Source organism: Pogona vitticeps, chromosome 2 (genome assembly GCF_051106095.1).
Source record: "Pogona vitticeps strain Pit_001003342236 chromosome 2, PviZW2.1, whole genome shotgun sequence".
Lineage (NCBI taxonomy): Eukaryota > Metazoa > Chordata > Lepidosauria > Squamata > Agamidae > Pogona > Pogona vitticeps.
The window spans coordinates 5,465,214-5,488,594 of NC_135784.1; the positions used below are offsets into that span (position 1 = coordinate 5,465,214).

Below are 23,381 nucleotides of genomic sequence, written 5' to 3' on the forward strand. Positions count from 1 at the left end.
TTTCATTTTGATGCTTTTAACCCACGAGGAACAGACGCCAACCAGCTTTGATAAATGGATGTCATTCATGTTCCTTCCCTTTCTCCTTTTTCTTATGTCCATCTAACTATTGATACTTATTCAGGATACATTTGGGTACCCTTCGTGGTGAGACCTCTCGCCATGTCATACAACTTTGTTTACGTACATTTGCAGTAATGGGCCAGCCTCAAGCCTTAAAAACAGACAATGGCCCTGCCTATACTTCTCACTCCTTTACCACTTTCTGCAATGAATGGGACATTTGACTTTCCCATGGTATTCCTTTTAACTGCACAGGACAGGCTATTTTAGAATGAGCACACCACTCCTTTAAAATTCTCCTTTCCAAAGAAACAAAAATCAGAAGGATTAAGCCCCAAGATGTTCCAGATGTAGTATTAATAGCTTTATTCACATTAAATCATTTAATTGTATCTGCAGGTCAGCATAAATTGTGACCAGTAGAGAAACACTTTCATAAAGGAATCCCCATGGAACGGCTGCTGGTGACTTATAAGCAACCTCCTGACCCTCAATGGGAGGGTCCAGCCCCTTTACTAACATGGAGCCACAGCTATGCTGCTGTTCTTACTCCCACATGTCCCTTGTGGATCCCAGCTCAGTGTGTGAGACCATATCATGGGAAGAATGAGTTGGCATCACAACCCACAGAACCCAATTCCAGAATTCAACCCAGTAGGATCAGATGACTGTGCATTGCCAGAAGCTCCCGGCCCAACATGAAGGCTCTCAGCCCAAAGTTACTTGGGAAATGATAAAGACGCTGAGTGCTGATGCAAAAAGAACTCTAAATCAGCAGCAGATTCTGGAAACTCCTAAAACTTTTCTAGCAGCCATTATCTTGCAGCTGAATGGCAACCCCGTGCTGCTGCTGTGTTATGTTCTCATTCTTGGAGTGGTTCCAACAGGTGTCACAGAGGCTCGAGAGGATTTGCATGCACGTCTGCAATTAGACTTATAGGAAAGAGTGGCAAAATTGTGAACGTTTCTCACTTATTTATTTATTTTATTTATTTATTTTTATTTATTTATTTAATTTATATGCCGCCCACTCTACCCAAAGGTCTCTGGGCGGCTTACAACAATTAAAATTCAATGCAATAAAATAAAATGATTAAAATACAGTTAAAATACAATTAAAAATACAATTAAAAATACAATTAAAATTGCCATCATTAAGACCCACAGTTAATGTTATTTCAATTAAAAGCTTTCTGGAACAGGAAGGTTTTGTTTTTTTTGTTTTTTTTTAAAATAATTTTATTTTATTTAGAAACAAGGATAGAGGGTACAGAAAGAAAGAGGGGATAGGAAAGGAAAAATGGTTTTGGGGGATAGGAGAGCATAAAGTATAGCATCATCCAATCAATTCATATTACTAATACATATCAACTTTTTGCTTTTTCACAGTTTGATTACCCTCTTGCTTTTATCTTATCATTTAATTTTAATTTTATTCTATGTTATTCCAACATTGTCTGGTAGCTGCTGCCATTTATACAATACATCCCATCTTTCCGTTTCTTTTTGAATTGAACAGTCTTTCAGCCCATCTGACAGAATATCCATTTTTTTCACTTCCCATATTTTCACCATAAAATTATCTGGTTTCAGTATCTCTGCCTCCTTAAGATTTTTGTCATAATGCTTTTTAATTTTGGAAGCTGCATGGGTCACTGGATAACTCTCTACTGCATTCATATTACCTGGTGTCATGTCTAATACAGACGATTCTAAAGTCTGTACAACTTCATTTAAGTTTTGTTTGGCATCTACTGTCCCCTCTTTCGTCCCTTTCATCAAATTTTCTATTTTGCTAAGACCTGCATTCACTCGCTGGAACCCTGTTAATATTAGCCTTTGTATATTAATCTGCCATTCCTTTTCTATTTCTTGCACCACTATTCCAGAACTTTGGGATTGAACAGACCAAGTCTCCATTTGTTCTTTTGGATTTTTGGGGTCCATCAAAGGCTTTGGGGTTTGTATAAATACCACAATAATCACCCCCTAGAAATCCTTCCAGTTTCCACAATTTTATCAACAATTCAAACCCCTCATCATAAACCTCCCCTTAGATCTCCCTCCAATCTTTGTCCAGATATTGTAGTATAAAAATCAACTTTTAGTCCAGCAAATACAATATCAATTAGAACCGTGACGCAGTTATTTCTTCTTCTCCTGAGTTCAGCAAGCTTCTATTTTTAGACTCACACGTGGTCACAAACAAAACAACAGTCACAGAGTCTCAAACTGTCCAGTAGATTGTCCTTGGAGCTCGTCTTGTGATCTTCATTAACCCCTTAATGCTCCTTAGTCCAGTCGGCCACGTCAGCTCCTTCTCCCGAAAAACCACCAGATTCTATTATTTATAGTTCACAAAGTCCAGAGAAGGCAAAGAATAACACACTGCATCCACCGAAGTCTCTTAAATCCAGTCAGACGGTGTTGCTGTCTGGGATTCTTCTCCAGAAACATAAGATTTATTTTTCCATCTCAGACTCTCGGCTTTAGAATCAGCCTGGCGTTTTAATAGTTCACTTGGAGAAGTTTAGTTTTGCTTTTGAGTCAGACTGATAAGATAAACCCGCCTCTGCATTTATTCTTTCTGCCAAATATTTTCATTCTTATTTCAGCTTAATGAGGCTGTTTCATAAATCAGAGGCTTCGGCTTACTTACTTGTTATATATTTTTAGTTTATATTGATTGCTCTCCTCTCCCCCGGTAAAGGGTTCCTCGCGGCTCAGTGCCAAAAAATGGCGCCCGCTCCGGTCTGTGCACGGTGATTTCTTCAGAAGAAAAAAGTCCGGGTCTGCCTCCCTTTCTTCTCCTTCTGCTGCTCACCATCTGCTTCAGAGAGACTTCTTCTAGACTCTCCTTTGATCCCCATTTCAAAAGGGGGATCCTGGACCGGAGGGTTCCAGCTTTTCCAGAGAGAGCTCCTCTCTGGAGTTGCTGGCAGCACCGCAACAAAGCCCCGCCTCCTGGAACAGGAAGGTTTTGACCTGGCGCCGAAATATCATCAGTGTCGGCGCCAGGCGAATTTCAGTTGGGAGGGCGTTCCATAGTCTGGGGGCAGCTGCCGAGAAGGCCCTTTGTCTACAAGCCATCCCTCTTACCTCCTTGAGGGATGGCTCTTTCAAAAGGGCCCCCTGGCTAGATCTTAACAGCCTGGTAGGCTCATATGGAAGGAGGCGGTCCTTCAAGTATCCAGGGCCCAAGCCGTTTAGGGCTTTATATGTCAAAACAAGCACTTTGAATTGGGCCCGGACAGCAACTGGTAACCAGTGTAAATTATACAGAATCGGCTTGATGTGCTCTCTGGCGGCCCCACCACTCACCAGCCGCACAGCTCGATTCTGGACCAGTTGCAGTCGCCGGACCGTCTTCAAAGGCAGCCCCACGTAGAGCGCATTGCAATAATAAATACGAGATGTTACCAGTGCATGTGTAACTGTCATGAGACTCCGCTCGTCCAGGTAGGGCCGTAGCTGGTATAGTTTCCGCAGCTGGAGGAAGGCGCCCCTGGCCACCGAGTCCACCTGGGCTTCCAGTGTTAGACTGGGGTCCAGGAGCACTCCCAAGCTGCGGACCCTGTCCCTTAGGGGGAGTGTAACCCCATTCAGGACAGGGAAGTGGCCCTCCAACCTGTCCGGCGAAGCACCCACTAACAGCACTTCCGTCTTTTCTGGATTGAGTTTCAATTTATTAACCCTCATCCAGTCCATTATCAGGTCCAGACACAAGTTCAGCACAGAAACCGCCTCACCTGGATTGGTGGAAAACGAGAGGTAGAGCTGAGTGTCGTCAGCATATTGCTGACTCCTCAGCCCAAACCTCCTGATGACCTCTCCCAGCGGTTTCATGTAGATGTTAAACAGCATGGGGGACAGTATCGAGCCCTAAGGAACCCCATGACATAAATGCCATGGGGCAGAGCAACTGTCCCCCAGCACCACCCTCTGGATACGGTCAGCTAGGAAGGAGCGGAACCACCGTAAAACAGTGCCCCCAACTCCTAACCCAGCCAGCCTATCCAGAAGGACACCATGGTCGATGGTGTCGAAAGCCGCTGAGAGGTCCAGGAGTATCAACAGGGTCACACTCCCCCGGTCTCTCTCCCGGCAAAGGTCATCATACAGGGCGACCAAGGCTGTCTCTGTACCAAAACCCGGCCTGAAACCCGATTGAAATGGATCCAGAAAATCCGTTTCATCCAGCAGCGCCTGGAGTTGCCCGGCCACAACCCGCTCCAACACCTTGCCCAAATAAGGGAGGTTCGCCACTGGTTGGTAGTTGACCACCAGCCTTGGGTCCAGGTTAGGCTTTTTAAGGAGTGGTCGAATTACCGCCTCTTTCAAGGCGGTAGGGACCACTCCCTCTCTCAGAGAGGCGTTCACGACCTCCTGGACCCAAGTGCGAACCCCCCTGGCAGATCTTCCAATTAGCCAAGATGGGCAAGGGTCAAGCGGCGTGGTGGTAGAACGGACAGATCCAAGCACCCTGTCCACATCCTCGGGTCTCAACAATTGAAACTCATCCATTAAAGTTTGACCTAAGCACGGCACACTGGACACATCTTCCGATTTTGCAGTAACAGTGGAGTCCAGCCCACTGCGAATCTGAGCGATTTTTTCCTCAAAATGAATAGCAAACTCATCACAGCGAGCTGATGAGCAGTCCGGGACCTCCACCGGGTTTCCCGGTTGAAGAAAATCCCGGACCACCCGAAACAGCTCTGCTGGACGACATTCTGAGGAAGCAATACGGCTGGAGAAATATTGCCATTTCGCCAGCCGTATTGCCACGAAATAGGCCCGATAATGGGCTCTAAGTCGTGTTCGATCGGATTCCCAGCGGGACTTCCTCCACCTGCGCTCTAGCCGTCTCCCCTCTCGCTTCATCGCCCGCAGTTCAGAAGTATACCAGGGAGCTGTCTGGGCTCGGCGAGCAGGGAGAAGGCGCTTAGGCGCAATCGTGTCAACCGCCCGGGTCATCTCCCTATTCCATAGGGTGACCTGAGCTTCGACAGGAGCGCCAACCATATCAGACGGATACTCCCCCAGAGCATTCAGGAAACCATCCGGATCCATTAGTCTCCGGGGGCGGATCATCTTAATCGATCCCCCACCCTTGCAGAGGGAAGAAGAAGCTAATAGACTGAATTTGACCAGGAAGTGGTCTGACCATGACAATGGGGTCACGACCAGCCCCTCCACATCCAAACCACCACCTTCCAGTCCCGTTGTGAAAACCAGGTCCAAGGTGTGGCCCTTCTCATGTGTCGGGCCGATGACACATTGAGACAGCCCCATGGTTGTCATGGCGGCCATGAGGTCCTGAGCTGCCCCAGTCAAGGCAGCCTCAGCATGGATGTTGAGGTCCCCCAGCACCAGCAGCCTGGGAGTCCTCAACACCAGGTCTGAGACTGCCTCCGTCAGCTCAGGTAGCGAGACTGTTGGTACGCAGCAGGGTGGGCGGTACACCAACAGAATCCCTAATCTGTCTCGTGAGCCCAGCACACAATACAGGCCCTCAAGACCTCCTCTCAAAGGGACAGGAAGCCTGGTCAAGGAGATAGAACTCCTATAGACTATAGCAACTCCCCCTCCCCGACCCTCTGAGCGACACTGGTGCTGGACTGAGTACCCAGGAGGACACAGCTGGGAGAGGGGGACACCACCTTCCTCTCCCACCCAGGTCTCAGTAATGCACGCCAGGTCAGCCCCCTCATCCAGAATTACATCATGGATGAGGGCAGTTTTGTTTTGTACTGACCTGGCGTTCATCAACAGCACCGTGTGACTCGAGGGTTTGCTGATATGGTCGCCTGATACCATTTGGTTGGAGGTAGGACTAGAAGAGGGGATAGATGTAAGATATCTAACCTCTCTTCTCCTACGCGGGCATGTTCTACCCCCACTGCCATTCCTTCCCCTACCCAGCACCACCTCAATGGCTGCCCCCTCCAACGCCCTCCCCCCTTCCTGTTCCATCAGGTCCACTGTGGGTCTCTATGCAACCTGATGGCAATTAATAATACTAACAGTTAAAAACAAACAAACAAGAACAAATCCACACATCCTTCTAATGCCCCTTCTCCCTTCCCAGCCAGGTGGCTGGTGTTGAGGAAGGGGTGGGGTTGCCCAAAGCAGCAGCAGCAGCAGCAGCAGGGTCCCAGTCCTGAAGGGCAGGGGAGTGCAGGCCAGAAATACTCCCAGGCACTGTCTCTCACCCAGTGCCTGGGGACGGCAGATGTTACCAGCGACTCCCCCAATGACAGGAACGTTGCTCTCAGAGGGCCCTGGCACCGGCTTCTTGCTTTTACAGCTTCCCTCCCCTCCCAGCCAGGTGGCTGGTGTTGAGGAAGGGGTGGGGTTGCCCAAAGCAGCAGCAGCAGCAGCAGCGGGGTCCCGGTCCTGAAGGGCAGGGGAGTGCAGGCCAGAAATACTCCCAGGCACTGTCTCTCACCCAGTGCCTGGGGATGGCAGATGTTACCAGCGACTCCCCCGATGATAGGAACGTTGCTCTCATTGGGCCCTGGCACCAGCTTCTTGCTTTTACAGCTTCCCTCCACTCCCAGCCAGGTGGCTGGTGTTGAGGAAGGGGTGGGGTTGCCCAAAGCAGCAGCAGCAGCAGCAGCAGGGTCCCAGTCCTGAAGGGCAGGGGAGTGCATGCCAGAAATACTCCCAGGCACTGTCTCTCACACAGTGCCTAGGGACGGCAGATGTTACCAGCGACTCCCCCGATGACAGGAACGTTGCTCTCAGAGGGCCCTGGCACCGGCTTCTTGCTTTTACAACTTCCCTCCCCTCCCAGCCAGGTGGCTGGTGTTGAGGAAGGGGTGGGGTTGCCCAAAGCAGCAGCAGCAGCAGCAGAGTCCCGGTCCTGAAGGGCAGGGGAGTGCAGGCCAGAAATACTCCCAGGCACTGTCTCTCACCCAGTGCCTGGGGACGGCAGATGTTACCAGCGACTCCCCCGATGACAGGAACGTTGCTCTCAGAGGGCCCTGGCACCGGCTTCTTGCTTTTACAGCTTCCCTCCCCTCCCAGCCAGGTGGCTGGTGTTGAGGAAGGGGTGGGGTTGCCCAAAGCAGCAGCAGCAGCAGAGTCCCGGTCCTGAAGGGCAGGGGAGTGCAGGCCAGAAATACTCCCAGGCACTGTCTCTCACCCAGTGCCTGGGGACGGCAGATGTTACCAGCGACTCCCCCGATGACAGGAACGTTGCTCTCAGAGGGCCCTGGCACCGGCTTCTTGCTTTTACAGCTTCCCTCCTTTCCCAGCCAGGTGGCTGGTGTTTAGGAAGGGGTGGGGTTGCCCAAAGCAGCAGCAGCAGCAGAGTCCCGGTCCTGAAGGGCAGGGGAGTGCAGGCCAGAAACACTCCCAGGCACTGTCTCTCACCCAGTGCCTGGGGACGGCAGATGTTACCAGCGACTCCCCCGATGACAGGAACGTTGCTCTCAGAGGGCCCTGGCACCGGCTTCTTGCTTTTACAGCTTCCCTCCCCTCCCAGCCAGGTGGCTGGTGTTGAGGAAGGGGTGGGGTTGGCCAAAGCAGCAGCAGCAGCAGCAGCAGCAGGGTCCCGGTCCTGAAGGACAGGGGAGTGCAGGCCAGAAATACTCCCAGGCACTGTCTCACCCAGTGCCTGGGGACGGCAGATGTTACCAGCGACTCCCCCGATGACAGGAACGTTGCTCTCAGAGGGCCCTGGCACCGGCTTCTTGCTTTTACAGCTTCCCTCCCCTCCCAGCCAGGTGGCTGGTGTTGAGGAAGGGGTGGGGTTGCCCAAAGCAGCAGCAGCAGCAGAGTCCCGGTCCTGAAGGGCAGGAGAGTGCAGGCCAGAAATACTCCCAGGCACTGTCTCTCACCCAGTGCCTGGGGACGGCAGATGTTACCAGCGACTCCCCCGATGACAGGAACGTTGCTCTCAGAGGGCCCTGGCACCGGCTTCTTGCTTTTACAGCTTCCCTCCCCTCCCAGCCAGGTGGCTGGTGTTGAGGAAGGGGTGGGGTTGCCCAAAGCAGCAGCAGCAGCAGAGTCCCGGTCCTGAAGGGCAGGGGAGTGCAGGCCAGAAATACTCCCAGGCACTGTCTCTCACCCAGTGCCTGGGGACGGCAGATGTTACCAGCGACTCCCCCGATGACAGGAACGTTGCTCTCAGAGGGCCCTGGCACCGGCTTCTTGCTTTTACAGCTTCCCTCCCCTCCCAGCCAGGTGGCTGGTGTTTAGGAAGGGGTGGGGTTGCCCAAAGCAGCAGCAGCAGCAGAGTCCCGGTCCTGAAGGGCAGGGGAGTGCAGGCCAGAAATACTCCCAGGCACTGTCTCTCACCCAGTGCCTGGGGACGGCAGATGTTACCAGCGACTCCCCCGATGACAGGAACGTTGCTCTCAGAGGGCCCTGGCACCGGCTTCTTGCTTTTACAGCTTCCCTCCCCTCCCAGCCAGGTGGCTGGTGTTGAGGAAGGGGTGGGGTTGCCCAAAGCAGCAGCAGCAGCAGCAGGGTCCCGGTCCTGAAGGGCAGGGGAGTGCAGGCCAGAAATACTCCCAGGCACTGTCTCACCCAGTGCCTGGGGACGGCAGATGTTACCAGCGACTCCCCCGATGACAGGAACGTTGCTCTCTGAGGACCCTGGCACCGGCTTCTTGCTTTTACAGCTTCCCTCCCCTCTCAGCCAGGTGGCTGGTGTTTAGGAAGGGGTGGGGTTGCCCAAAGCAGCAGCAGCAGCAGCAGCAGCAGGGTCCCGGTCCTGAAGGGCAGGGGAGTGCAGGCCAGAAATACTCCCAGGCACTGTCTCACCCAGTGCCTGGGGACGGCAGATGTTACCAGCGACTCCCCCGATGACAGGAACGTTGCTCTCAGAGGGCCCTGGCACCGGCTTCTTGCTTTTACAGCTTCCCTCCCCTCCCAGCCAGGTGGCTGGTGTTGAGGAAGGGGTGGGGTTGCCCAAAGCAGCAGCAGCAGCAGCAGCAGCAGGGTCCCTGTCCTGAAGGGCAGGGGAGTGCAGGCCAGAAATACTCCCAGGCACTGTCTCACCCAGTGCCTGGGGACGGCAGATGTTACCAGCGACTCCCCCGATGACAGGAACGTTGCTCTCAGAGGGCCCTGGCACCGGCTTCTTGCTTTTACAGCTTCCCTCCCCTCCCAGCCAGGTGGCTGGTGTTGAGGAAGGGGTGGGGTTGCCCAAAGCAGCAGCAGCAGCAGAGTCCCGGTCCTGAAGGGCAGGGGAGTGCAGGCCAGAAATACTCCCAGGCACTGTCTCTCACCCAGTGCCTGGGGACGGCAGATGTTACCAGCGACTCCCCCGATGACAGGAACGTTGCTCTCAGAGGGCCCTGGCACCGGCTTCTTGCTTTTACAGCTTCCCTCCCCTCCCAGCCAGGTGGCTGGTGTTGAGGAAGGGGCGGGGTTGCCCAAAGCAGCAGCAGCAGCAGAGTCCCGGTCCTGAAGGGCAGGGGAGTGCAGGCCAGAAATACTCCCAGGCACTGTCTCTCACCCAGTGCCTGGGGACGGCAGATGTTACCAGCGACTCCCCCGATGACAGGAACGTTGCTCTCAGAGGGCCCTGGCACCGGCTTCTTGCTTTTACAGCTTCCCTCCTTTCCCAGCCAGGTGGCTGGTGTTTAGGAAGGGGTGGGGTTGCCCAAAGCAGCAGCAGCAGCAGAGTCCCGGTCCTGAAGGGCAGGGGAGTGCAGGCCAGAAACACTCCCAGGCACTGTCTCTCACCCAGTGCCTGGGGATGGCAGATGTTACCAGCGACTCCCCCGATGACAGGAACGTTGCTCTCAGAGGGCCCTGGCACCGGCTTCTTGCTTTTACAGCTTCCCTCCCCTCCCAGCCAGGTGGCTGGTGTTGAGGAAGGGGTGGGGTTGCCCAAAGCAGCAGCAGCAGCAGCAGCAGGGTCCCGGTCCTGAAGGGCAGGGGAGTGCAGGCCAGAAATACTCCCAGGCACTGTCTCACCCAGTGCCTGGGGACGGCAGATGTTACCAGCGACTCCCCCGATGACAGGAACGTTGCTCTCAGAGGGCCCTGGCACCGGCTTCTTGCTTTTACAGCTTCCCTCCCCTCCCAGCCAGGTGGCTGGTGTTGAGGAAGGGGTGGGGTTGCCCAAAGCAGCAGCAGCAGCAGAGTCCCGGTCCTGAAGGGCAGGAGAGTGCAGGCCAGAAATACTCCCAGGCACTGTCTCTCACCCAGTGCCTGGGGACGGCAGATGTTACCAGCGACTCCCCCGATGACAGGAACGTTGCTCTCAGAGGGCCCTGGCACCGGCTTCTTACTTTTACAGCTTCCCTCCCCTCCCAGCCAGGTGGCTGGTGTTGAGGAAGGGGTGGGGTTGCCCAAAGCAGCAGCAGCAGCAGGGTCCCGGTCCTGAAGGGCAGGGGAGTGCAGGCCAGAAATACTCCCAGGCACTGTCTCTCACCCAGTGCCTGGGGACGGCAGATGTTACCAGCGACTCCCCCGATGACAGGAACGTTGCTCTCAGAGGGCCCTGGCACCGGCTTCTTGCTTTTACAGCTTCACTCCCCTCCCAGCCAGGTGGCTGGTGTTTAGGAAGGGGTGGGGTTGCCCAAAGCAGCAGCAGCAGCAGAGTCCCGGTCCTGAAGGGCAGGGGAGTGCAGGCCAGAAATACTCCCAGGCACTGTCTCTCACCCAGTGCCTGGGGACGGCAGATGTTACCAGCGACTCCCCCGATGACAGGAACGTTGCTCTCAGAGGGCCCTGGCACCGGCTTCTTGCTTTTACAGCTTCCCTCCCCTCCCAGCCAGGTGGCTGGTGTTGAGGAAGGGGTGGGGTTGCCCAAAGCAGCAGCAGCAGCAGCAGGGTCCCGGTCCTGAAGGGCAGGGGAGTGCAGGCCAGAAATACTCCCAGGCACTGTCTCACCCAGTGCCTGGGGACGGCAGATGTTACCAGCGACTCCCCCGATGACAGGAACGTTGCTCTCTGAGGACCCTGGCACCGGCTTCTTGCTTTTACAGCTTCCCTCCCCTCCCAGCCAGGTGGCTGGTGTTGAGGAAGGGGTGGGGTTGCCCAAAGCAGCAGCAGCAGCAGCAGCAGCAGCAGGGTCCCGGTCCTGAAGGGCAGGGGAGTGCAGGCCAGAAATACTCCCAGGCACTGTCTCACCCAGTGCCTGGGGACGGCAGATGTTACCAGCGACTCCCCCGATGACAGGAACGTTGCTCTCAGAGGGCCCTGGCACCGGCTTCTTGCTTTTACAGCTTCCCTCCCCTCCCAGCCAGGTGGCTGGTGTTGAGGAAGGGGTGGGGTTGCCCAAAGCAGCAGCAGCAGCAGCAGCAGCAGGGTCCCTGTCCTGAAGGGCAGAGGAGTGCAGGCCAGAAATACTCCCAGGCACTGTCTCACCCAGTGCCTGGGGACGGCAGATGTTACCAGCGACTCCCCCGATGACAGGAACGTTGCTCTCAGAGGGCCCTGGCACCGGCTTCTTGCTTTTACAGCTTCCATCCCCTCCCAGCCAGGTGGCTGGTGTTGAGGAAGGGGTGGGTTTGCCCAAAGCAGTAGCAGCAGCAGAGTCCCGGTCCTGAAGGGCAGGAGAGTGCAGGCCAGAAATACTCCCAGGCACTGTCTCTCACCCAGTGCCTGGGTACGGCAGATGTTACCAGCGACTCCCCCGATGACAGGAACGTTGCTCTCAGAGGGCCCTGGCACCGGCTTCTTGCTTTTACAGCTTCCCTCCCCTCCCAGCCAGGTGGCTGGTGTTGAGGAAGGGGTGGGGTTGCCCAAAGCAGCAGCAGCAGCAGAGTCCCGGTCCTGAAGGGCAGGGGAGTGCAGGCCAGAAATACTCCCGGTCACTGTCTCTCACCCAGTGCCTGGGGACGGCAGATGTTACCAGCGACTCCCCCGATGACAGGAACGTTGCTCTCAGAGGGCCCTGGCACCGGCTTCTTGCTTTTACAGCTTCCCTCCCCTCCCAGCCAGGTGGCTGGTGTTTAGGAAGGGGTGGGGTTGCCCAAAGCAGCAGCAGCAGCAGAGTCCCGGTCCTGAAGGGCAGGGGAGTGCAGGCCAGAAATACTCCCAGGCACTGTCTCTCACCCAGTGCCTGGGGACGGCAGATGTTACCAGCGACTCCCCCGATGACAGGAACGTTGCTCTCAGAGGGCCCTGGCACCGGCTTCTTGCTTTTACAGCTTCCCTCCCCTCCCAGCCAGGTGGCTGGTGTTGAGGAAGGGGTGGGGTTGCCCAAAGCAGCAGCAGCAGCAGCAGGGTCCCGGTCCTGAAGGGCAGGGGAGTGCAGGCCAGAAATACTCCCAGGCACTGTCTCACCCAGTGCCTGGGGACGGCAGATGTTACCAGCGACTCCCCCGATGACAGGAACGTTGCTCTCAGAGGGCCCTGGCACCGGCTTCTTGCTTTTACAGCTTCCCTCCCCTCCCAGCCAGGTGACTGGTGTTGAGGAAGGGGTGGGGTTGCCCAAAGCAGCAGCAGCAGAGTCCCGGTCCTGAAGGGCAGGAGAGTGCAGGCCAGAAATACTCCCAGGCACTGTCTCTCACCCAGTGCCTGGGGACGGCAGATGTTACCAGCGACTCCCCCGATGACAGGAACGTTGCTCTCTGAGGACCCTGGCACCGGCTTCTTGCTTTTACAGCTTCCCTCCCCTCCCAGCCAGGTGGCTGGTGTTTAGGAAGGGGTGGGGTTGCCCAAAGCAGCAGCAGCAGCAGCAGCAGCAGGGTCCCGGTCCTGAAGGGCAGGGGAGTGCAGGCCAGAAATACTCCCAGGCACTGTCTCACCCAGTGCCTGGGGACGGCAGATGTTACCAGCGACTCCCCCGATGACAGGAACGTTGCTCTCAGAGGGCCCTGGCACCGGCTTCTTGCTTTTACAGCTTCCCTCCCCTCCCAGCCAGGTGGCTGGTGTTGAGGAAGGGGTGGGGTTGCCCAAAGCAGCAGCAGCAGCAGCAGCAGCAGGGTCCCTGTCCTGAAGGGCAGGGGAGTGCAGGCCAGAAATACTCCCAGGCACTGTCTCACCCAGTGCCTGGGGACGGCAGATGTTACCAGCGACTCCCCCGATGACAGGAACGTTGCTCTCAGAGGGCCCTGGCACCGGCTTCTTGCTTTTACAGCTTCCCTCCCCTCCCAGCCAGGTGGCTGGTGTTGAGGAAGGGGTGGGGTTGCCCAAAGCAGCAGCAGCAGCAGCAGGGTCCCGGTCCTGAAGGGCAGGGGAGTGCAGGCCAGAAATACTCCCAGGCACTGTCTCACCCAGTGCCTGGGGACGGCAGATGTTACCAGCGACTCCCCCGATGACAGGAACGTTGCTCTCAGAGGGCCCTGGCACCGGCTTCTTGCTTTTACAGCTTCCCTCCTTTCCCAGCCAGGTGGCTGGTGTTTAGGAAGGGGTGGGGTTGCCCAAAGCAGCAGCAGCAGCAGAGTCCCGGTCCTGAAGGGCAGGGGAGTGCAGGCCAGAAACACTCCCAGGCACTGTCTCTCACCCAGTGCCTGGGGATGGCAGATGTTACCAGCGACTCCCCCGATGACAGGAACGTTGCTCTCAGAGGGCCCTGGCACCGGCTTCTTGCTTTTACAGCTTCCCTCCCCTCCCAGCCAGGTGGCTGGTGTTGAGGAAGGGGTGGGGTTGCCCAAAGCAGCAGCAGCAGCAGCAGCAGGGTCCCGGTCCTGAAGGGCAGGGGAGTGCAGGCCAGAAATACTCCCAGGCACTGTCTCACCCAGTGCCTGGGGACGGCAGATGTTACCAGCGACTCCCCCGATGACAGGAACGTTGCTCTCAGAGGGCCCTGGCACCGGCTTCTTGCTTTTACAGCTTCCCTCCCCTCCCAGCCAGGTGGCTGGTGTTGAGGAAGGGGTGGGGTTGCCCAAAGCAGCAGCAGCAGCAGAGTCCCGGTCCTGAAGGGCAGGAGAGTGCAGGCCAGAAATACTCCCAGGCACTGTCTCTCACCCAGTGCCTGGGGACGGCAGATGTTACCAGCGACTCCCCCGATGACAGGAACGTTGCTCTCAGAGGGCCCTGGCACCGGCTTCTTACTTTTACAGCTTCCCTCCCCTCCCAGCCAGGTGGCTGGTGTTGAGGAAGGGGTGGGGTTGCCCAAAGCAGCAGCAGCAGCAGGGTCCCGGTCCTGAAGGGCAGGGGAGTGCAGGCCAGAAATACTCCCAGGCACTGTCTCTCACCCAGTGCCTGGGGACGGCAGATGTTACCAGCGACTCCCCCGATGACAGGAACGTTGCTCTCAGAGGGCCCTGGCACCGGCTTCTTGCTTTTACAGCTTCACTCCCCTCCCAGCCAGGTGGCTGGTGTTTAGGAAGGGGTGGGGTTGCCCAAAGCAGCAGCAGCAGCAGAGTCCCGGTCCTGAAGGGCAGGGGAGTGCAGGCCAGAAATACTCCCAGGCACTGTCTCTCACCCAGTGCCTGGGGACGGCAGATGTTACCAGCGACTCCCCCGATGACAGGAACGTTGCTCTCAGAGGGCCCTGGCACCGGCTTCTTGCTTTTACAGCTTCCCTCCCCTCCCAGCCAGGTGGCTGGTGTTGAGGAAGGGGTGGGGTTGCCCAAAGCAGCAGCAGCAGCAGCAGGGTCCCGGTCCTGAAGGGCAGGGGAGTGCAGGCCAGAAATACTCCCAGGCACTGTCTCACCCAGTGCCTGGGGACGGCAGATGTTACCAGCGACTCCCCCGATGACAGGAACGTTGCTCTCTGAGGACCCTGGCACCGGCTTCTTGCTTTTACAGCTTCCCTCCCCTCCCAGCCAGGTGGCTGGTGTTGAGGAAGGGGTGGGGTTGCCCAAAGCAGCAGCAGCAGCAGCAGCAGCAGCAGGGTCCCGGTCCTGAAGGGCAGGGGAGTGCAGGCCAGAAATACTCCCAGGCACTGTCTCACCCAGTGCCTGGGGACGGCAGATGTTACCAGCGACTCCCCCGATGACAGGAACGTTGCTCTCAGAGGGCCCTGGCACCGGCTTCTTGCTTTTACAGCTTCCCTCCCCTCCCAGCCAGGTGGCTGGTGTTGAGGAAGGGGTGGGGTTGCCCAAAGCAGCAGCAGCAGCAGCAGCAGCAGGGTCCCTGTCCTGAAGGGCAGAGGAGTGCAGGCCAGAAATACTCCCAGGCACTGTCTCACCCAGTGCCTGGGGACGGCAGATGTTACCAGCGACTCCCCCGATGACAGGAACGTTGCTCTCAGAGGGCCCTGGCACCGGCTTCTTGCTTTTACAGCTTCCATCCCCTCCCAGCCAGGTGGCTGGTGTTGAGGAAGGGGTGGGTTTGCCCAAAGCAGTAGCAGCAGCAGAGTCCCGGTCCTGAAGGGCAGGAGAGTGCAGGCCAGAAATACTCCCAGGCACTGTCTCTCACCCAGTGCCTGGGTACGGCAGATGTTACCAGCGACTCCCCCGATGACAGGAACGTTGCTCTCAGAGGGCCCTGGCACCGGCTTCTTGCTTTTACAGCTTCCCTCCCCTCCCAGCCAGGTGGCTGGTGTTGAGGAAGGGGTGGGGTTGCCCAAAGCAGCAGCAGCAGCAGAGTCCCGGTCCTGAAGGGCAGGGGAGTGCAGGCCAGAAATACTCCCGGTCACTGTCTCTCACCCAGTGCCTGGGGACGGCAGATGTTACCAGCGACTCCCCCGATGACAGGAACGTTGCTCTCAGAGGGCCCTGGCACCGGCTTCTTGCTTTTACAGCTTCCCTCCCCTCCCAGCCAGGTGGCTGGTGTTTAGGAAGGGGTGGGGTTGCCCAAAGCAGCAGCAGCAGCAGAGTCCCGGTCCTGAAGGGCAGGGGAGTGCAGGCCAGAAATACTCCCAGGCACTGTCTCTCACCCAGTGCCTGGGGACGGCAGATGTTACCAGCGACTCCCCCGATGACAGGAACGTTGCTCTCAGAGGGCCCTGGCACCGGCTTCTTGCTTTTACAGCTTCCCTCCCCTCCCAGCCAGGTGGCTGGTGTTGAGGAAGGGGTGGGGTTGCCCAAAGCAGCAGCAGCAGCAGCAGGGTCCCGGTCCTGAAGGGCAGGGGAGTGCAGGCCAGAAATACTCCCAGGCACTGTCTCACCCAGTGCCTGGGGACGGCAGATGTTACCAGCGACTCCCCCGATGACAGGAACGTTGCTCTCAGAGGGCCCTGGCACCGGCTTCTTGCTTTTACAGCTTCCCTCCCCTCCCAGCCAGGTGACTGGTGTTGAGGAAGGGGTGGGGTTGCCCAAAGCAGCAGCAGCAGAGTCCCGGTCCTGAAGGGCAGGAGAGTGCAGGCCAGAAATACTCCCAGGCACTGTCTCTCACCCAGTGCCTGGGGACGGCAGATGTTACCAGCGACTCCCCCGATGACAGGAACGTTGCTCTCTGAGGACCCTGGCACCGGCTTCTTGCTTTTACAGCTTCCCTCCCCTCCCAGCCAGGTGGCTGGTGTTTAGGAAGGGGTGGGGTTGCCCAAAGCAGCAGCAGCAGCAGCAGCAGCAGGGTCCCGGTCCTGAAGGGCAGGGGAGTGCAGGCCAGAAATACTCCCAGGCACTGTCTCACCCAGTGCCTGGGGACGGCAGATGTTACCAGCGACTCCCCCGATGACAGGAACGTTGCTCTCAGAGGGCCCTGGCACCGGCTTCTTGCTTTTACAGCTTCCCTCCCCTCCCAGCCAGGTGGCTGGTGTTGAGGAAGGGGTGGGGTTGCCCAAAGCAGCAGCAGCAGCAGCAGCAGCAGGGTCCCTGTCCTGAAGGGCAGGGGAGTGCAGGCCAGAAATACTCCCAGGCACTGTCTCACCCAGTGCCTGGGGACGGCAGATGTTACCAGCGACTCCCCCGATGACAGGAACGTTGCTCTCAGAGGGCCCTGGCACCGGCTTCTTGCTTTTACAGCTTCCCTCCCCTCCCAGCCAGGTGGCTGGTGTTGAGGAAGGGGTGGGGTTGCCCAAAGCAGCAGCAGCAGCAGCAGGGTCCCGGTCCTGAAGGGCAGGGGAGTGCAGGCCAGAAATACTCCCAGGCACTGTCTCACCCAGTGCCTGGGGACGGCAGATGTTACCAGCGACTCCCCCGATGACAGGAACGTTGCTCTCTGAGGACCCTGGCACCGGCTTCTTGCTTTTACAGCTTCCCTCCCCTCCCAGCCAGGTGGCTGGTGTTGAGGAAGGGGTGGGGTTGCCCAAAGCAGCAGCAGCAGCAGCAGCAGCAGCAGCAGGGTCCCGGTCCTGAAGGGCAGGGGAGTGCAGGCCAGAAATACTCCCAGGCACTGTCTCACCCAGTGCCTGGGGACGGCAGATGTTACCAGCGACTCCCCCGATGACAGGAACGTTGCTCTCAGAGGGCCCTGGCACCGGCTTCTTGCTTTTACAGCTTCCCTCCCCTCCCAGCCAGGTGGCTGGTGTTGAGGAAGGGGTGGGGTTGCCCAAAGCAGCAGCAGCAGCAGCAGCAGCAGGGTCCCTGTCCTGAAGGGCAGGGGAGTGCAGGCCAGAAATACTCCCAGGCACTGTCTCACCCAGTGCCTGGGGACGGCAGATGTTACCAGCGACTCCCCCGATGACAGGAACGTTGCTCTCAGAGGGCCCTGGCACCGGCTTCTTGCTTTTACAGCTTCCATCCCCTCCCAGCCAGGTGGCTGGTGTTGAGGAAGGGGTGGGTTTGCCCAAAGCAGTAGCAGCAGCAGAGTCCCGGTCCTGAAGGGCAGGAGAGTGCAGGCCAGAAATACTCCCAGGCACTGTCTCTCACCCAGTGCCTGGGTACGGCAGATGTTACCAGCGACTCCCCCGATGACAGGAACGTTGCTCTCAGAGGGCCCTGGCACCGGCTTCTTGCTTTTACAGCTTCCCTCCCCTCCCAGCCAGGTGGCTGGTGTTGAGGAAGGGGTGGGGTTGCCCAAAGCAGCAGCAGCAGCAGAGTCCCGGTCCTGAAGGGCAGGGGAGTGCAGGCCAGAAATACTCCCGGTCACTGTCTCTCACCCAGTGCCTGGGGACGGCAGATGTTACCAGCGACTCCCCCGATGACAGGAACGTTGCTCTCAGAGGGCCCTGGCACCGGCTTCTTGCTTTTACAGCTTCCCTCCCCTCCCAGCCAGGTGGCTGGTGTTTAGGAAGGGGTGGGGTTGCCCAAAGCAGCAGCAGCAGCAGAGTCCCGGTCCTGAAGGGCAGGGGAGTGCAGGCCAGAAATACTCCCAGGCACTGTCTCTCACCCAGTGCCTGGGGACGGCAGATGTTACCAGCGACTCCCCCGATGACAGGAACGTTGCTCTCAGAGGGCCCTGGCACCGGCTTCTTGCTTTTACAGCTTCCCTCCCCTCCCAGCCAGGTGGCTGGTGTTGAGGAAGGGGTGGGGTTGCCCAAAGCAGCAGCAGCAGCAGCAGGGTCCCGGTCCTGAAGGGCAGGGGAGTGCAGGCCAGAAATACTCCCAGGCACTGTCTCACCCAGTGCCTGGGGACGGCAGATGTTACCAGCGACTCCCCCGATGACAGGAACGTTGCTCTCAGAGGGCCCTGGCACCGGCTTCTTGCTTTTACAGCTTCCCTCCCCTCCCAGCCAGGAGACTGGTGTTGAGGAAGGGGTGGGGTTGCCCAAAGCAGCAGCAGCAGAGTCCCGGTCCTGAAGGGCAGGAGAGTGCAGGCCAGAAATACTCCCAGGCACTGTCTCTCACCCAGTGCCTGGGGACGGCAGATGTTACCAGCGACTCCCCCGATGACAGGAACGTTGCTCTCTGAGGACCCTGGCACCGGCTTCTTGCTTTTACAGCTTCCCTCCCCTCCCAGCCAGGTGGCTGGTGTTTAGGAAGGGGTGGGGTTGCCCAAAGCAGCAGCAGCAGCAGCAGCAGCAGGGTCCCGGTCCTGAAGGGCAGGGGAGTGCAGGCCAGAAATACTCCCAGGCACTGTCTCACCCAGTGCCTGGGGACGGCAGATGTTACCAGCGACTCCCCCGATGACAGGAACGTTGCTCTCAGAGGGCCCTGGCACCGGCTTCTTGCTTTTACAGCTTCCCTCCCCTCCCAGCCAGGTGGCTGGTGTTGAGGAAGGGGTGGGGTTGCCCAAAGCAGCAGCAGCAGCAGCAGCAGCAGCAGGGTCCCTGTCCTGAAGGGCAGGGGAGTGCAGGCCAGAAATACTCCCAGGCACTGTCTCACCCAGTGCCTGGGGACGGCAGATGTTACCAGCGACTCCCCCGATGACAGGAACGTTGCTCTCAGAGGGCCCTGGCACCGGCTTCTTGCTTTTACAGCTTCCCTCCCCTCCCAGCCAGGTGGCTGGTGTTGAGGAAGGAGTGGGGTTGCCCAAAGCAGCAGCAGCAGCAGAGTCCCAGTCCTGAAGGGCAGGGGAGTGCAGGCCAGAAATACTCCCAGGCACTGTCTCTCACCCAGTGCCTGGGGACGGCAGATGTTACCAGCGACTCCCCCGATGACAGGAACGTTGCTCTCAGAGGGCCCTGGCACCGGCTTCTTGCTTTTACAGCTTCCCTCCCCTCCCAGCCAGGTGGCTGGTGTTGAGGAAGGGGCGGGGTTGCCCAAAGCAGCAGCAGCAGCAGAGTCCCGGTCCTGAAGGGCAGGGGAGTGCAGGCCACAAATACTCCCAGGCACTGTCTCTCACCCAGTGCCTGGGGACGGCAGATGTTACCAGCGACTCCCCCGATGACAGGAACGTTGCTCTCAGAGGGCCCTGGCACCGGCTTCTTGCTTTTACAGCTTCCCTCCTTTCCCAGCCAGGTGGCTGGTGTTTAGGAAGGGGTGGGGTTGCCCAAAGCAGCAGCAGCAGCAGAGTCCCGGTCCTGAAGGGCAGGGGAGTGCAGGCCAGAAACACTCCCAGGCACTGTCTCTCACCCAGTGCCTGGGGATTGCAGATGTTACCAGCGACTCCCCCGATGACAGGAACGTTGCTCTCAGAGGGCCCTGGCACCGGCTTCTTGCTTTTACAGCTTCCCTCCCCTCCCAGCCAGGTGGCTGGTGTTGAGGAAGGGGTGGGGTTGCCCAAAGCAGCAGCAGCAGCAGCAGCAGGGTCCCGGTCCTGAAGGGCAGGGGAGTGCAGGCCAGAAATACTCCCAGGCACTGTCTCACCCAGTGCCTGGGGACGGCAGATGTTACCAGCGACTCCCCCGATGACAGGAACGTTGCTCTCAGAGGGCCCTGGCACCGGCTTCTTGCTTTTACAGCTTCCCTCCCCTCCCAGCCAGGTGGCTGGTGTTGAGGAAGGGGTGGGGTTGCCCAAAGCAGCAGCAGCAGCAGAGTCCCGGTCCTGAAGGGCAGGAGAGTGCAGGCCAGAAATACTCCCAGGCACTGTCTCTCACCCAGTGCCTGGGGACGGCAGATGTTACCAGCGACTCCCCCGATGACAGGAACGTTGCTCTCAGAGGGCCCTGGCACCGGCTTCTTGCTTTTACAGCTTCCCTCCCCTCCCAGCCAGGTGGCTGGTGTTGAGGAAGGGGTGGGGTTGCCCAAAGCAGCAGCAGCAGCAGAGTCCCGGTCCTGAAGGGCAGGGGAGTGCAGGCCAGAAATACTCCCAGGCACTGTCTCTCACCCAGTGCCTGGGGACGGCAGATGTTACCAGCGACTCCCCCGATGACAGGAACGTTGCTCTCAGAGGGCCCTGGCACCGGCTTCTTGCTTTTACAGCTTCCCTCCCCTCCCAGCCAGGTGGCTGGTGTTGAGGAAGGGGCGGGGTTGCCCAAAGCAGCAGCAGCAGCAGAGTCCCGGTCCTGAAGGGCAGGGGAGTGCAGGCCACAAATACTCCCAGGCACTGTCTCTCACCCAGTGCCTGGGGACGGCAGATGTTACCAGCGACTCCCCCGATGACAGGAACGTTGCTCTCAGAGGGCCCTGGCACCGGCTTCTTGCTTTTACAGCTTCCCTCCTTTCCCAGCCAGGTGGCTGGTGTTTAGGAAGGGGTGGGGTTGCCCAAAGCAGCAGCAGCAGCAGAGTCCCGGTCCTGAAGAGCAGGGGAGTGCAGGCCAGAAACACTCCCAGGCACTGTCTCTCACCCAGTGCCTGGGGATTGCAGATGTTACCAGCGACTCCCCCGATGACAGGAACGTTGCTCTCAGAGGGCCCTGGCACCGGCTTCTTGCTTTTACAGCTTCCCTCCCCTCCCAGCCAGGTGGCTGGTGTTGAGGAAGGGGTGGGGTTGCCCAAAGCAGCAGCAGCAGCAGCAGCAGGGTCCCGGTCCTGAAGGGCAGGGGAGTGCAGGCCAGAAATACTCCCAGGCACTGTCTCACCCAGTGCCTGGGGACGGCAGATGTTACCAGCGACTCCCCCGATGACAGGAACGTTGCTCTCAGAGGGCCCTGGCACCGGCTTCTTGCTTTTACAGCTTCCCTCCCCTCCCAGCCAGGTGGCTGGTGTTGAGGAAGGGGTGGGGTTGCCCAAAGCAGCAGCAGCAGCAGAGTCCCGGTCCTGAAGGGCAGGAGAGTGCAGGCCAGAAATACTCCCAGGCACTGTCTCTCACCCAGTGCCTGGGGACGGCAGATGTTACCAGCGACTCCCCCGATGACAGGAACGTTGCTCTCAGAGGGCCCTGGCACCGGCTTCTTGCTTTTACAGCTTCCCTCCCCTCCCAGCCAGGTGGCTGGTGTTGAGGAAGGGGTGGGGTTGCCCAAAGCAGCAGCAGCAGCAGGGTCCCGGTCCTGAAGGGCAGGGGCGTGCAGGCCAGAAATACTCCCAGGCACTGTCTCTCACCCAGTGCCTGGGGACGGCAGATGTTACCAGCGACTCCCCCGATGACAGGAACGTTGCTCTCAGAGGGCCCTGGCACCGGCTTCTTGCTTTTACAGCTTCCCTCCCCTCCCAGCCAGGTGGCTGGTGTTGAGGAAGGGGTGGGGTTGCCCAAAGCAGCAGCAGCAGCAGGGTCCCGGTCCTGAAGGGCAGGGGAGTGCAGGCCAGAAATACTCCCAGGCACTGTCTCTCACCCAGTGCCTGGGGACGGCAGATGTTACCAGCGACTCCCCCGATGACAGGAACGTTGCTCTCAGAGGGCCCTGGCACCGGCTTCTTGCTTTTACAGCTTCCCTCCCCTCCCAGCCAGGTGGCTGGTGTTGAGGAAGGGGTGGGGTTGCCCAAAGCAGCAGCAGCAGCAGCAGGGTCCCGGTCCTGAAGGGCAGGGGAGTGCAGGCCAGAAATACTCCCAGGCACTGTCTCACCCAGTGCCTGGGGACGGCAGATGTTACCAGCGACTCCCCCGATGACAGGAACGTTGCTCTCAGAGGGCCCTGGCACCGGCTTCTTGCTTTTACAGCTTCCCTCCCCTCCCAGCCAGGTGGCTGGTGTTGAGGAAGGGGTGGGGTTGCCCAAAGCAGCAGCAGCAGCAGAGTCCCGGTCCTGAAGGGCAGGAGAGTGCAGGCCAGAAATACTCCCAGGCACTGTCTCTCACCCAGTGCCTGGGGACGGCAGATGTTACCAGCGACTCCCCCGATGACAGGAACGTTGCTCTCTGAGGACCCTGGCACCGGCTTCTTGCTTTTACAGCTTCCCTCCCCTCCCAGCCAGGTGGCTGGTGTTGAGGAAGGGGTGGGGTTGCCCAAAGCAGCAGCAGCAGCAGCAGCAGCAGCAGGGTCCCGGTCCTGAAGGGCAGGGGAGTGCAGGCCAGAAATACTCCCAGGCACTGTCTCACCCAGTGCCTGGGGACGGCAGATGTTACCAGCGACTCCCCCGATGACAGGAACGTTGCTCTCAGAGGGCCCTGGCACCGGCTTCTTGCTTTTACAGCTTCCCTCCCCTCCCAGCCAGGTGGCTGGTGTTGAGGAAGGGGTGGGGTTGCCCAAAGCAGCAGCAGCAGCAGCAGCAGCAGCAGGGTCCCTGTCCTGAAGGGCAGGGGAGTGCAGGCCAGAAATACTCCCATGCACTGTCTCACTCAGTGCCTGGGGACGGCAGATGTTACCAGCGACTCCCCCGATGACAGGAACGTTGCTCTCAGAGGGCCCTGGCACCGGCTTCTTGCTTTTACAGCTTCCATCCCCTCCCAGCCAGGTGGCTGGTGTTGAGGAAGGGGTGGGTTTGCCCAAAGCAGTAGCAGCAGCAGAGTCCCGGTCCTGAAGGGCAGGAGAGTGCAGGCCAGAAATACTCCCAGGCACTGTCTCTCACCCAGTGCCTGGGTACGGCAGATGTTACCAGCGACTCCCCCGATGACAGGAACGTTGCTCTCAGAGGGCCCTGGCACCGGCTTCTTGCTTTTACAGCTTCCCTCCCCTCCCAGCCAGGTGGCTGGTGTTGAGGAAGGGGTGGGGTTGCCCAAAGCAGCAGCAGCAGCAGAGTCCCGGTCCTGAAGGGCAGGGGAGTGCAGGCCAGAAATACTCCCGGTCACTGTCTCTCACCCAGTGCCTGGGGACGGCAGATGTTACCAGCGACTCCCCCGATGACAGGAACGTTGCTCTCAGAGGGCCCTGGCACCGGCTTCTTGCTTTTACAGCTTCCCTCCCCTCCCAGCCAGGTGGCTGGTGTTTAGGAAGGGGTGGG

The 23,381-nt window shown here is 58.4% G+C and overlaps 1 protein-coding gene across 5 annotated transcripts in view; it reads left to right on the forward strand.

Annotated features, from left to right (window-relative positions):
* Positions 1 to 23,381, forward strand: part of LOC110070617 (uncharacterized) — a 159,963-nt gene that overhangs the window by 35,633 nt on the left and 100,949 nt on the right. The window lies entirely within an intron of this gene.